This window comes from Tamandua tetradactyla, chromosome 15 (genome assembly GCF_023851605.1).
Source record: "Tamandua tetradactyla isolate mTamTet1 chromosome 15, mTamTet1.pri, whole genome shotgun sequence".
NCBI lineage: Eukaryota > Metazoa > Chordata > Mammalia > Pilosa > Myrmecophagidae > Tamandua > Tamandua tetradactyla.
The window spans coordinates 75,884,781-75,898,353 of NC_135341.1; the positions used below are offsets into that span (position 1 = coordinate 75,884,781).

Sequence of the window (13,573 nt, forward strand, 5' to 3'; positions counted from 1 at the left end):
ACCGAATTTCACTTCTCTTCTAGGGGCCCTCAAACCAATCAGCACATCAACGACTGTAACCCATGTAAAAACAGGTCCCCCCATGAGGGCCCATCCAGCACCATTGTGATCAAAGAAATTAAGTCTATCAGGAAACCAAAAATGGAAGAATTAAATATTTTTCTTTCTTTTCTAAACCACCTACCTCCCACAACTACTCACAAGCTATGCTGGTCTCTTAGAAAACTATGTGACTTATTCCGTTACTTTTTTCAGGTCTTTGCACAAATGTTGCCTATTCAAAGAGACCTTCCTGATGTCCTCCTGTTTCTTTTCCTTTATCCTGTTTAATTTTTCTACATAGAATTTATTACTATCTGAAATCACAGTATAGGCTTATGCTTAACTGTTTATAGCCTGATTCTTCCAGCATCCTGTTAATTCTAGGAAGATAAGGTCTCTCTCTGTTTTGTTATGATGATTGTTGTCATAATTCACTGCTGTATCCCTAACACTTAAAACTAGTCTGGACACACAGCAGATGCTCAATAAATTTTTGCTATATGAATGTCAAAAGATCATTGTCTAGGATAATGATATATATGGTTTCTCAAGTACTTACTGTAAATCTGACAGCCAAAATTCTGTGAGTTAGTCCTTATGATCATCTCCATCTTATAGGTGAGGAACCTAAGATTTCTAGAACTCCCCAGGAGCTTGTCCAAAGATACACAGATTGCATATGGTGGGATACATCAAACCTACACCTGTCCTTGTTCCCTACACCACTCCCCCACTCTACAGAGTTGAACAATGGACAAGTAATTTGACTAAAGGGTCACTAAAGTCACTTCCAAATCTACAGTCACATTAACTGATATGAAATCACTCAGAAAATTATATGATATTTTAAAAAAGTAAAGTATGTTAACTATTTGAAAATAAGTTTGACAGTCTTTCACTGGAGTCTCAGTAGAAAATGTACATGTAACTCATGCAGAGGGGGAGGGAGAAAATATGTTCTAATAAGGGTAGTCTTCTTTTTTTTTTTTTTTTTTTAAAGGAAGGAAAGAAAGACAGAGAAGGAAGGAAGGATGGAAGAAAGGGAAACATTTTCTTATTATTTTTATTGGTTTGTTTGTTTTTTACATGGGCTGGGGCCGGGAATCGAACCGGGGTCCTCCGGCACGGCAGGCAAGCACTCTTGCCCGCTGAGCCACCGCGGCCCGCCCAGGGTAGTCTTCTTTTAACTGATCATTGAAGCCAACACAGTTTGATCTGTTAAGGGTCCATTTCAGTCCCCTACTGCAATCCCTGCTGTCTTTCTGCCCAGAAGACACACAGCAGATTTATTGATCAGCAAAGTGAGTTAGATCAGAAGAAGCATAAAAAAGAGTTTAAGTGAAGATGAGAAATGAGTGGCTGGAACGGCACATGGGCTGGTGGTCACATGAGGAAAGTCACCTTATGTTTTGAGATAGGTTTGTTTAAGGTGACATAGGCCTTCAGAGAGTAAGGGAAGAGTGCTTATGAAGTCAACGGTCAGGCATATGCAGAACCAATTCTCTCTTCTGGGAACTGTGTGGCAATTGTCAGGCAATTTTTGGTTTATCTGATTTCACTAGCCTCACTCCATAGAATTTCCCAACAGTGAATTGAGCTTTGCTGATCTCTGTATCACCAGCATACTGAGCAGAAGATGCTTAGTGTGGTCAGATTCCAGTACACATTCAGTAAATAAACAAATGATAGAAAACAAAGGTATTTTTTTATCATTTAAATACCACAAAAATACTTAAGTTATTGTCATTACTTTAACCTTTTGGCTCACACATACCCATTATCAGAGAAAGGACAGAATGGTTAAAAATGCAGACTTTCTTTTTTAATTGAAGAAATTCTGGGTTTAACTCTGGTCCTTTATACTCTGGGCCCTGGGGAAATCTGTTTACCTTTCTGAATTATGCTTTTTCATCTGCAAGTTAGAGATAACAACTTCTTTTCAGGGTTGTTGTGAGCATAGCATAAAGTCCTTGTCACGGAGTCTGGCAATAGAAAGGTTTCAATAAATGTCATGTATTACCATTAGAAAAAGATGCCATTTTGTTTTCTGGGTTTAACCTCCTTCGATGGAGCCTTGTTGGAGCTCCTGTAAATAGCTGACTAGCCATTTTCCAAGATTTAAAAATGTTGAAAGATCTCAGCAAGAAAAAATATATAGATATAATGACTATGTAAGAATTTAATATTTTAGCATGTCAAAAAGACCATCAGCAAAATTGAAACAAATGGCAAACTAGGACAAAATACATGCAATATATAAAGATTTACTATTTAAAGAAGACAAGAAAGTCAAAATGAAAACTATGTAGCCTTTGGAGAAAAAGTAAGCAATATTCACAATTCACTAAAGAAGAAATTTAGATGCTGGGAAACAGACATATGGATTGTGGGAAGATGGTGGAATAGGAAACTCCTGGAATCAACCTTCTACCAAAACAACAATGAATTGGCAGAAACTGTCTGAATTAAGTACTTTGAAATTCTGGAGTATTAAGGAACACTGTGCAGCATCCAGAGAGGGGGAGGCTGGTAACTTGCGACAAAGACCGATGAGTTCCACCCTCCCTGCAGTGGCTTCTATCCCCATTGCTCCAGCCTTCTGGTCAGCAGCAGTGGCTCTGGCTACTGTCTCAGCTTGCTGATGCCAGGATGGAACATAAAGAACTAGTTTTCCAAACTCTGGGGACGTGTGGCCTGACCCCAGATCTCTGCCTCTGATCAGCCCCTTCAGATCACTGGGGATGGCTCTGGGGCAGTTACTGTTCCCAAACCCATGGGCAAAGGTAGCAGAGGAATCTTAAAGACTCCAGAAAAACAGAGGAAAAGTCCTGAATTAAGAAAACACAGCTTTAAAAGCCATAGAAGGAGTTCTTGGCACTGTTGCTGACCACTCCCCCAACACTCTGCAACACTGGTTGGTGCCAGCTTGCGCTCCCATTGAGGTATCTGGCCCCTTTCCAGAGGGAACAAAGTGGCATGTTTGTCAACACCTGTTTATCAAGTGGAAGTCTGAGACTGAGCCGGAACCTGTCTGGCTAGCCCTCCCAGAGTCTGTCCTGAAGGCAGAGAAGTTTGTGAAAAGCAGGGATAAAGTGAGAAACAATTTGGTTGAAATGGCTTGGAGCAAAGGACCTCCTGTATTAAGTTACTCAAAAGAGCACCCAGGAGAGGGAGGAGTTCAGTTCAAATTCCTGTGGACTGTAAAAGGGGAATTCCTGGGGCAGCCCCAGAGAAAAAGCTGGCTCCCAGGCTCTGTCTCCACAAATACTCCGAGAAGGCAGAGAGGAGCCTACACTTCCCATTTGCCTCAGGGTGATCTGCCTGGTAACAGGGCTAAACTCTGAAGGAACAAGCTAGAGAAAGGTCAATTTACAAAGACAGAGAAAGGTGTCTTTTCCCTTAGTTTATTTATTGCAGTTAGCTCCTGGCATCCAAGAAAATCTCTATCATATCACTAGCTAAACACAAACTTAAGGGACAGCCCAGGGACTAAATCCAAGAGTTAACATTTTAAAATATTAAAATACAAAATGTGCATAAAAGATTACAAGACAAATAAAGAGGAAATGATGGCCCATCCAAAGGAACAAGATCAAAATCCAGAACCTATCAATGAAGAGGACCAGACTTTGTACTTAACCAAACAGAGACTTTAATGATCCTCAATATGCTCAAGGAGATAAAGGAAAACACAGAGAAAGAACTAAAGGATATGAGGAAAACAGTAAATGAACAGTATGGGAATCTCTGCAGAGAAATATTGGAGTTGAACACAACAACTGAAATGAAAAATGTAGATGGTTTCAAAAGCAGATGGGAGGTGGCAGAAGAAAGAATTCATGAACTCAAAGACAGGACAACTGAAATGATTCAGGCTAAGGAACAGAAAGATACAAGAATTAAAAAGAACAGACAGAGCCTAAGAGACCTGTGGGACATCACCAAGCATACCAGCAAATGCCTTATGGGAGTCCCAGAGGAGAAAAGAGACAGAAGAAATATTCAAAGAAATAATGGCAGAAACCTCCCCAAATGTAATGGAAGACACGAATATGAATATTCAAGAAACCCAATGAACCCCAAATAGGATAAATTCAAAGAAACCATGCCCAAACACATAGTAATCAAATTGTCCAATGTCAAGGACAAGGAGAGAGTTAAAAAACCTGCAAGAGAAAAACAACAAATTATGCATACAGAAATAGTAATAAAGTTAAACTCTAATTTCTCATCAGAAACCATGGAGGCAAGGAGGCAATGATATGATGTAGTTAAAGTGCTGAAAGAAAACAATTGTCAACCAAGAATTTTATATCAAGCAAGACTTTCTTTCAAAAGTGTGGGAGAGACAAAGACATTCCCACATAAACAAAAGCCGAGAGAATTTGTCATGACTAGACCTGACCAACAAGCAATGCTAAAGGAAGTTTCTGCAGACTGAAAGGAAAAGATATTAAACAGTGGAACAAAGCAGCATAAAGAAATAAAGACTTCCAGTAAAGGTAAGCATATGGGTAATATAAATGCCGATACTACTGTATTCTTGCATTATGTAATTCCACTTCTTTCATAATACAGGTGCTAAAATGCAATGCATAAAAAGCATGATAAATTGGTTATTTGGATACACAATGTACAAAGATATAATTTATAACAAGTACAAAAATAAGGTAAGGAGAATAGTGTATGTGCATATTATGGAAGATAAGTTAATATCAAAGAAAATATGATTATTATATATTTAGGATATTAACTACAAGGAAAATACATTCAGAAAGAAATGAGAAGGGTCTCCAAATGGAACAACACGAAAATCCAAATAAATATAGAAGCAGACATTAATGGAAGAATTGATGGTCAAAAAAAATGTATAGGACTTACAAAAATGAGATAACAAAATGGCAAAAGAAAGTCCTATATTATCAGTAGTTACTTTAAATGTAAATTAATTAAACTCTACAGTCAAAAGGCAGAAAGAATAAAAAAGTATGACCCAACTATGTGCTGTTTACAAGAGATTCACCTTAAATTCAAAGACATAAGGAGGTAAAAGAATGGAAAAATATATACCATGCAAGTAGGAAGCAAAAGAGAGCTAGAGTAGCTATATTAATACAGAAAAAAATAGACTTTAAGTGCAAATTTGTTAAGAGGGACAAAGAAGATCATTATATACTGATAAAAGGGACATTTCAACAAGAAGATATAATAATTTATAAATATATATTTATAGCAATTATAAACAATATAAATATATGCACCTAACAGCAGAGCTCCAAAATATATGAAGTAAATACTGACAGATTTGAAGGGAGAAATAGACTGTTCTATATAGATAGTAAGAGATTTCAACACACAATAATGTATAGAACAGCTAAGAGAGAAGTTCAGAAAGGAAATAGAGGACTTGAATGATACTCTAAACCAGCTAGAACTAACAGATAAATATAGAACAATTCACCTAACAAAAACAAAATACACATTCTTCTCTAGTGCCATTAGATCATCTCCAGGATAGACCATATGGGAGGAAACAAAAAAGTTTCATTAAATTAAAAAATATGGAAATCATACAATGTATCCTCTCCAACCACAATAGAATGAAAGTAGAAATTAATAATAGAGAAAGAAGGAAAATTAACAAATATGTGGAAATTAAACAGCATACTCTCAAACAATCTATGGGTCAAAGAATAAATCACAAGGGAAATTAGGAAATATTTTGAGGTGAATGAAAATGAAAATACAACACACCATAACTTATGGGATACAGTAAAGGCAGGACTGAAAGGGAAATTTATAACTTCAAATGTTTACATTAAGATTTTATATGGATTTTAACATATGATAAAGGTAGCATTTCAAATCAGAGATAAATGGATTATTCAATAAGTCATGTAGGAACATACTGGTAAACCATGTGGAAAATAATATGTTTAATTCTCACAAAGTTTCTTACACAAAAATACATTTAAATATATAAATAAAACCATAAAATATATTAACGTATTAAATAGCAAAAAACTTTTTAAACCAAACAGAAAACAAAAACCATAGAAGAAAATACTGATAAATTTGCTACATACAAATTCAAAACATTTACATATAATATATGACATTAAAATATGTATCTTTTCTATATGTATGACAAAGACCTAACTTCCTTAATGTATAAAAACGCTTTGCAAATCAATAGGAGATTGAAATAATTATAAACTATAACAATCATGAGATACCATTTTTCACCAATTAGGTAAAGAATAAAGATTTCATTATCCAGAGTGTTGGTAAAAATTATAGAAAAAGAAATATTCTCATACACTATTTGTGGAAATACAAATCGTTACAAACTCTTTCTGGGGAAGAGGTTGATAAGAGGGATCAATAATTTACATGTACAGATCTTTGACCCAGAAATTTAACTTCTATCCATAGATATGCACCTATATATGAACAAGGATATTTATTACAAGGGTATTTGTGAAAACAATAAAACAGATGACCTAGCAGTTCATCAGTTGAAACGGGAAAAGTCTGCATAAGCTTATGTGAGATCACCAAAAAATGAATGAAAAGGCTAGATGCAGATAATTGTGTATAGTGTGCTTCTATGTGTGGGAATTTTCTGAAAGGAGATGCAAGAATTTGTTGATAATGGTAATGTCTGGGGAGTATATGGAAAAATGATACACTTTTTATTGGAACTTTTTATTGATATACTTTTTTATTATTAATCATTTTTCCATGTACACACTTTCATATTATTTTTTAAAATTAACATTAAAAACAGATGGTCCCTGGTGAGTGAAAAAGAAAGGCTGCCTGATTTTTTATTGGACAGTAATTTCTTGGTTTGTTTATTTGTTTTATAATTTGATTCCAAATTGATTGAAGTAGTATTATAGAAAAGTACACGCAAATATTTCACCGAAAATAATAGTGTCTTAGTTTTCCAGGATGCTATGACAAATACCACGCAGTGGATCAGCTTAAACAATGGGAATTTATTGGCCCATAGTTTTGAGCCTAGGAGAAGTTAAAATAGAGGCATCAGAAAATTCATATTTTCTACCCAAAGTCTGTTTTAGGGATTGAATCTTGTCCCCCACAAAAGGCATGTTCATGTCCCTGGACCTATGAGTGTAAACACATTTGTAAATAGAAACTTTAAAGATGTCAAGTGGGCCTTAGTCCAATATAGCCCATGTCCTTATAAGCAAAGGAAATTGTACATAGAGATGGAAGCCATAGGAGCAGCTAAAAGCTAGAAGTCAATGGAACCCAGAAGAGAAAGGAGGAGACACCACTGTGTGCATTGCCATGTGGCAGAAAAGCCAAGGCACCCCAAAGATTGGTAGCCAACTAGAAGATAATAGCCCCGGATGAAGCAAACTTTCTAGGCTCTGGAATGATGAGCCAGTAAACTCTTGCTAAGTCAACCCATTGCATGGTATTTGTTTTAGCAACTAGGAAACCAAACCAGCCTATAACATACTGGTGCCACTGCCAGCAATCTTTGAGGTTCCTTGGTTTGTATCCCTGCTACACATCCCATGGCAATGTCTTCCAGATTCCTTTGAATTCCAGCTCCTGGCTCCTCTCCAGGGCTTTTTCTGACTCTGTCTGGATTTCTTCTGCTTATAAAGGGCTCCAATAATAAAGGCCCATGCTTATTCAGTTGGGGCACACCTTAACCAAAACAATATATTCAAGAGATTCTATTCACAATGGAATGCAAATTGGGGTACCTAGTCCAGTCTATCAGAAATAGCTAACATTTATTGAGCACTTATTATGTGCCACATTTTTCTATGCCCTTTACATGTATTGTCTCCATTAATTTCCGCAATCCCTATTTTACAGTTGAGGGAACTGAAAGACAAAACGATTAAGTAATTTGACCAGGGTCACATTAAAGTTAGCAATTGGTAGAGACAGAATCTACAGCCAGCAATATGATCCAGAGCCCATGCTTTGAATTACCTTGTTCTGGATAAAGGACAAACACATAAAGCAATCTGGTGAGCTGAGATTTCAAGTGTGCCCTCAGCACTGCCTGATAATTGCACTGTATTTCCATTGTATGCTCACTTCACCATCTATGGCATATATTTCATAGCTCCTCACTCCTTAAATCTTTAAAACATTCTCCACCCTCCTTGCTTCCCTTTTCCCAAATAATATGGCTTCTTATGTTATTGAGAATATAAAGACCCTCAGAATATAACTGAATCCTCTTCCTGTACCTTTGTCTTTCCTATCATTAAAATGGGTGAACTGTCCACTTCCTATTTGAGGCCAACCATTCCACTTGCTTTTGTTTGTTTGTTTTGGGGGTGCATGGGCCAGATATCAAACCTGGGTCTCCTGCATGGCAGGCAAGCATTCTACCACTGAACCACCCATGAACCCTTTCTACATGCATTTTGGATACCATTTTCTCTTCCCTATTCACAAACTTTCCCTTGTACTCTACTGTAGCATCTTATAAATGCACATAATTTAAATATATGCACACACAAACACATCTGTCTTGACTTCACATCTTCTCCATCTACCTCGCCATTTCTCAGATCTCTTTCATAACTAAGTTTTTCCAACGAGTCTTTGGTTGTTGCTGCTTCTGCATCCTCACCACCCATTCCCTCCTCAATCCATTCCAATTGTTAGTCCATTTCCACCACTCCGCATCTGAGAAGAGTTGGAGTACCACATGCTCTGTTCTTAATCTCTTTATTTTCTTTTCAATTTTTTAGCACCATTACTGAGGTGTGATTTACATACCATAAAATTCATTCCTTTAAAGTATAAAATTCAATGATATTTAGTAAACACACTTTATTATCCGTCTCACTTTTCTAGAAAGAATATAAGTTTCCTTAAAGAAGGAACTTATCTATTTGTTTTGTAGAAGTTTTTCTAAGCACCTAGAACAGTGCCTAGAATATTAATGCACCCAAATGTTTGTTTGAAATGAATGAATGAAAAGTATGTAACCAAAACCAGATCAATCAGATTCTTTCCCGGGACTTCTGAACCAGCACTGGGGAAGAAGAGTCCTTTTATCTTTGGTGAAGCCATGAACAGCCTTAGTTCTAGTTTCAATGAGGAGGGAGTACATGGTGCCACAAGAAAGAAGGAGAAAGAGGTGAACCCCAGTGACATTTCTGTTCCATTAATCTTTACCATTCCCTCTGTTCATTTATATGAGGCAAAAAAAAAAAGAACACCTCTCTTTCTTGACTAAGATTAACCAAATTATATTTCAGTCACATGCCACCAAGAGTACTGATACTAAAGTGGATAACAAACTGCAGAGAGGGCATCAAGTATCCTCCCCATGATGAGGTTCTAACATCAGAGATTCAGGACCCAGAAGGGTGACCCGGTATCTAGACTGAGACTCTCTTCCTCTCAATACCAAGCCAATCTAGGGGAAATGCCCTTCACTGCCTGGAAAGGTAACAATGGCAGCCTTGGAGGTGTGTGTTCAAATGTGCTCTCAAGAACAAATTTGCTGGTAACATCTAAGGTGTACAGTTAGCTAACAACCTCTGGCCAACTTCTTTTGGGATTCACTGTCATAACTGAGCTGAGGCCTCAAACAATGCCTGAGCACCACAAGGTTACTAGAGCCTGGACATATCTGCCTAATTCAAGATTCATCTACAGCACTGGAGGTCCCCATTTTTTAGGCTGATAATTTCTCAGGGTTGTACCACAGTCTCTTCTTATCCAAGTCTCCTTCCTTCCATCTCTCCTTTCCTAGATATCAGAACTTTACAGGCATTATTCCCAATAAATATCCTGCATTTCTAACTCTCAGTTTGCATCTGCTTCCCAGAGGACCCAACCCATATAGTAACCAGGTGCAGAGTGAGGTCAGTATGGGGAAGAATTCATGAGACACAGGCAGAATGGAAAGAGTCTCCTGAAGAGTCCATGCTTCATAGTTTCAGGGCAACCACCTGTTTGTGTCTGGCAGACAGCTGAGATCCTCTGCTGAAGGCAGGACAGAGCAGAAGCTGCACAAGGCCATCGAAAGCAGCAGTGGTGGAAATCAAGCAGAGCTGAGAACCACTTCCCTTATCCTCCCCAGTTGGTACTTGGTGTGGATAATCATGAACCATTTTATCACTCTGGATTCCTGCATTTTGCTTGTAATATATTCCTTTAGTTTCTGTACAGATTCCCATGATGCCAGCTCTTGACATTTCCTGAAAAAGAAGAGAGGAAGTCTCTTTCATCACTGAGTATGTTCTGTCAGAGACTTTAGACACTCCTCTTAGGAATCTGTCTCAGACAGCTAGAAGACCGTCCTGTCTGCAGTTAGCCTTTCCACATCCAGCACATTGTGATCTTGCTTTCACTCTGAACTACTCTGGCCTCAGAATTTATCTCCTTAGTTTCTGCTTCCAGATACCCCTGTTCCACTCCACTGTAAATTTTCTATCCTTGCTTGATAAAATGGAAAGAATAATGATGTTGGAGTTAGATGACCCTGAGTTCACATTTTTGCACTGCATTTTTTAGCTCTCTGCCTTTCAAGTAAATTGTGGGGATTAGATGATTTAAGATGAGCCATATGACTGGCAGAGCTCATGGTAAACAGTAAGCACTCCATAAATGTTAGTGCCCTCCCTTCTTTTCCTTCCCCTCTGAGGAACTCTCATGTCTAACATCTGGTGTTCACTCTCTGAATTTGCCTCTGTAATTACCATTCCTTACTCTAGGGTAAGTCCTTGCCCAACTTCCCCGTGGGCCACATGGTCTCCCAACCAATCCTTGGTAATTACATCCATAACTGAAATTTCACAATTTTCCTGCCTGTCCCTCAGCTAAGGTGTCCCATACTCCTTCCCCTCCAAAAAGAGGAAATTGTAGTGAGACCATAATTAGGAATGCAGTACTAATGACATGATTGATTCAGAGGGGTGATAGAGCCAGTTTATTCCAGCTTATGACAGCCAATTGTTAAATATTCAAGAATTTTGCAAGCTGGTGTTAAACACAGACATTACAAAAAAAATAAGTGAGATAAACTTAAAATTAAATAAATTTATTAGAAACAAAGAGAAATACTCAAAACTCATCACTTGCAAATTATTTTACTACTTTTTATGGTTATTTATATCCTTAAAATTATGTATACTTATTGTATCTGTATGACAGAAACACTATATTATGGTATATAATGGTGGGTTCATCTCTTCCCTACTCTATGCTCAGTGACATCACGTTGGTAGCTTACAATCAGCCATAGTGGGAGTATTTATGCCATGGAAATTGGTAAATGCTATAAATCAACTTTTTTATTCAGAAAGCCAGTTGTTATACATTAACAACACACCACTTGGAGGATCATTCTGAATATGGTCTAATAATTCTCATCAAATTTGCAAAAGTAGCCAAAAAAACAAGATATATTTTAAAGGCATTGTTCACCCTCAAGATCCAACTACTTAACAGTTCAGCAGGATGCATCATGTTCTCTCATTTCTTCATACCCCTTCCATTGACCTATATGTTAGCTTAATAAATGACTAAATGCATGTAACTGTGCTTGTTTCATTGGGTTTATCATATAATTATTGGTCTTCTCCCATAAGATAGTATGTTTCTAGAAGCAGGAACTATGTCTACTCAAATTTGGTGTTCTCAGGGTCTACTTACAATAGATACTCAAACATTTGAATCACTAACTTACTTTATAACAATGGTTCTCAAACATTTGGTCTCAGGACCCCTTTACACTTTTAAGACTTATTGATGACCCCTAAGTTTATGTGAGCTATATCTATTGATATTTACTATGTTCAAAGTTATTACTGAGAATTTTAAAAAAAGCAAGAATATGCAAGCAAACATTCAATTTGCCTTCAGAATGAAGTCATGTGAAAATTTAATGAATACTCATGAGAAAATGAGAGCAAGAAGTACAAATAATATCTTGATATCTTTATTAAAATATTTTTTTACTCCACAGACCTTCTGATAGGTTTCGGGAATCCCCTGAAAGAATCTCAGGGACTCCAAACCACACTTTGAGAACCATTGTCTTATAGTAATTCTTACCTGAATAGACTGAAATCAGAAATAAATAAAAATCAAAATAACTCCAACCTGTATTGGGCACACTAGATTTCACAGGAGGAATGGAAATTTAGGATTGAGCATAGCAAGCATCCATTAGATCTTTGAGAAGTGGTGGAGTTGGTGATCAAATAATAATTTAAATCATTATCTCATGGATTAACAAATGGGATTTTGTGAAGTCATAACCTGGTACAAAGCATATTAATCAAATATATGCATTTTTGATAGAACTTCTCTAAGCTAAAGTTTTTTATACAAGTTACTGATATTTCGGAATATATGTTATGTCTCATCATCTTACTTTTTTCATCAGTCTTCAGAATTTACCCATTACAAATACTATTAGCAGAATAACCTCAAATTCCTTCAGTTACAAGGCCCCTAGTCTAATATCAGCCTTTTTTGAGAAAAAGAAAGAGGAAGTGAATCAAGATCTCCTTGGTTATAACCTTATAAGGAAGTCCAATCCATTAATATTAAATGTGTTTTATTACCACAATAATTCCCCTGAACAGGTAAATTTCCTACATGTGGGAAAAGAGAACTACCACTTTATTGTCTAAAATTAGGACCACAAAAATATCTTTTATCATGTATCTGTATGATACACAAAATTATGAGGCCTTCATTAAGATTGCTTCACAGCCCAACTTCTCCTTCTGCCCAATCCTGCTTATTTCTTTTCCCCCTACTGCATTGATCTTGATAGCATGGCCTGATAAACCTCTTGCATGCAAATCTCCACCTGGAAGTCTGCTTCCCAAATGGAACCTAACCTTTTCCACTTATAGAACTTCCAAACACTGTGTTAATTAGAGGTTAAACATTTGACAGATGAAGAAATAGGTACTACAAGGGAACATAAGTGATTTGACCAGTAAGTTCTGCTAACCATGTAAAACTGTTGACACCCTTCACTCTTATATTTGATATGTTTTCCAAGCCTCACTCTCAATGCTACTATATCCATTTGTTCCACATGGCCCCTTAGTTTTCACAAGGCTTTATGAGTTCAAAGTTCAAGAGACTATAAAGCATTCTCAAATGAGTATCATTTGAGTTGAGGACCTTTCAGACTCAGTTTCATGGTATTCAGATGTTTCAGGACTCTACACTGGGGGTGCACAGGTAGTTAGGTAGTAGAAATCTCATCTGCCATGTGGGAGACCTTGGTTTGATCCCTGGCCCATGCACTCCAAAACAAAAACAAAAACAACAGCACAGTGCTACAATAATGGGATATTCACATGGAAAAGATGAAATGTGACCCCCACTGCCCAACATCAAAAAGACTATACATTGTTGGTCCTGACTCCTTCTCCTCCCTTTATAATCTGACGATCAAAATTAGGATGGTCACTGAAATAGAAGAACATAAGTATTAACTGTCAACTTCACTCAGTTCAAATTGAATTTTGTTTGAGTTGAAATCTAT

The 13,573-nt window shown here is 37.0% G+C and overlaps 1 protein-coding gene across 3 annotated transcripts in view; it reads left to right on the forward strand.

The window, feature by feature from the left end:
* Nucleotides 1-13,573, forward strand: part of ACP3 (acid phosphatase 3) — a 182,352-nt gene that overhangs the window by 93,211 nt on the left and 75,568 nt on the right. The gene's annotated exons all lie outside the window — the stretch shown is intronic.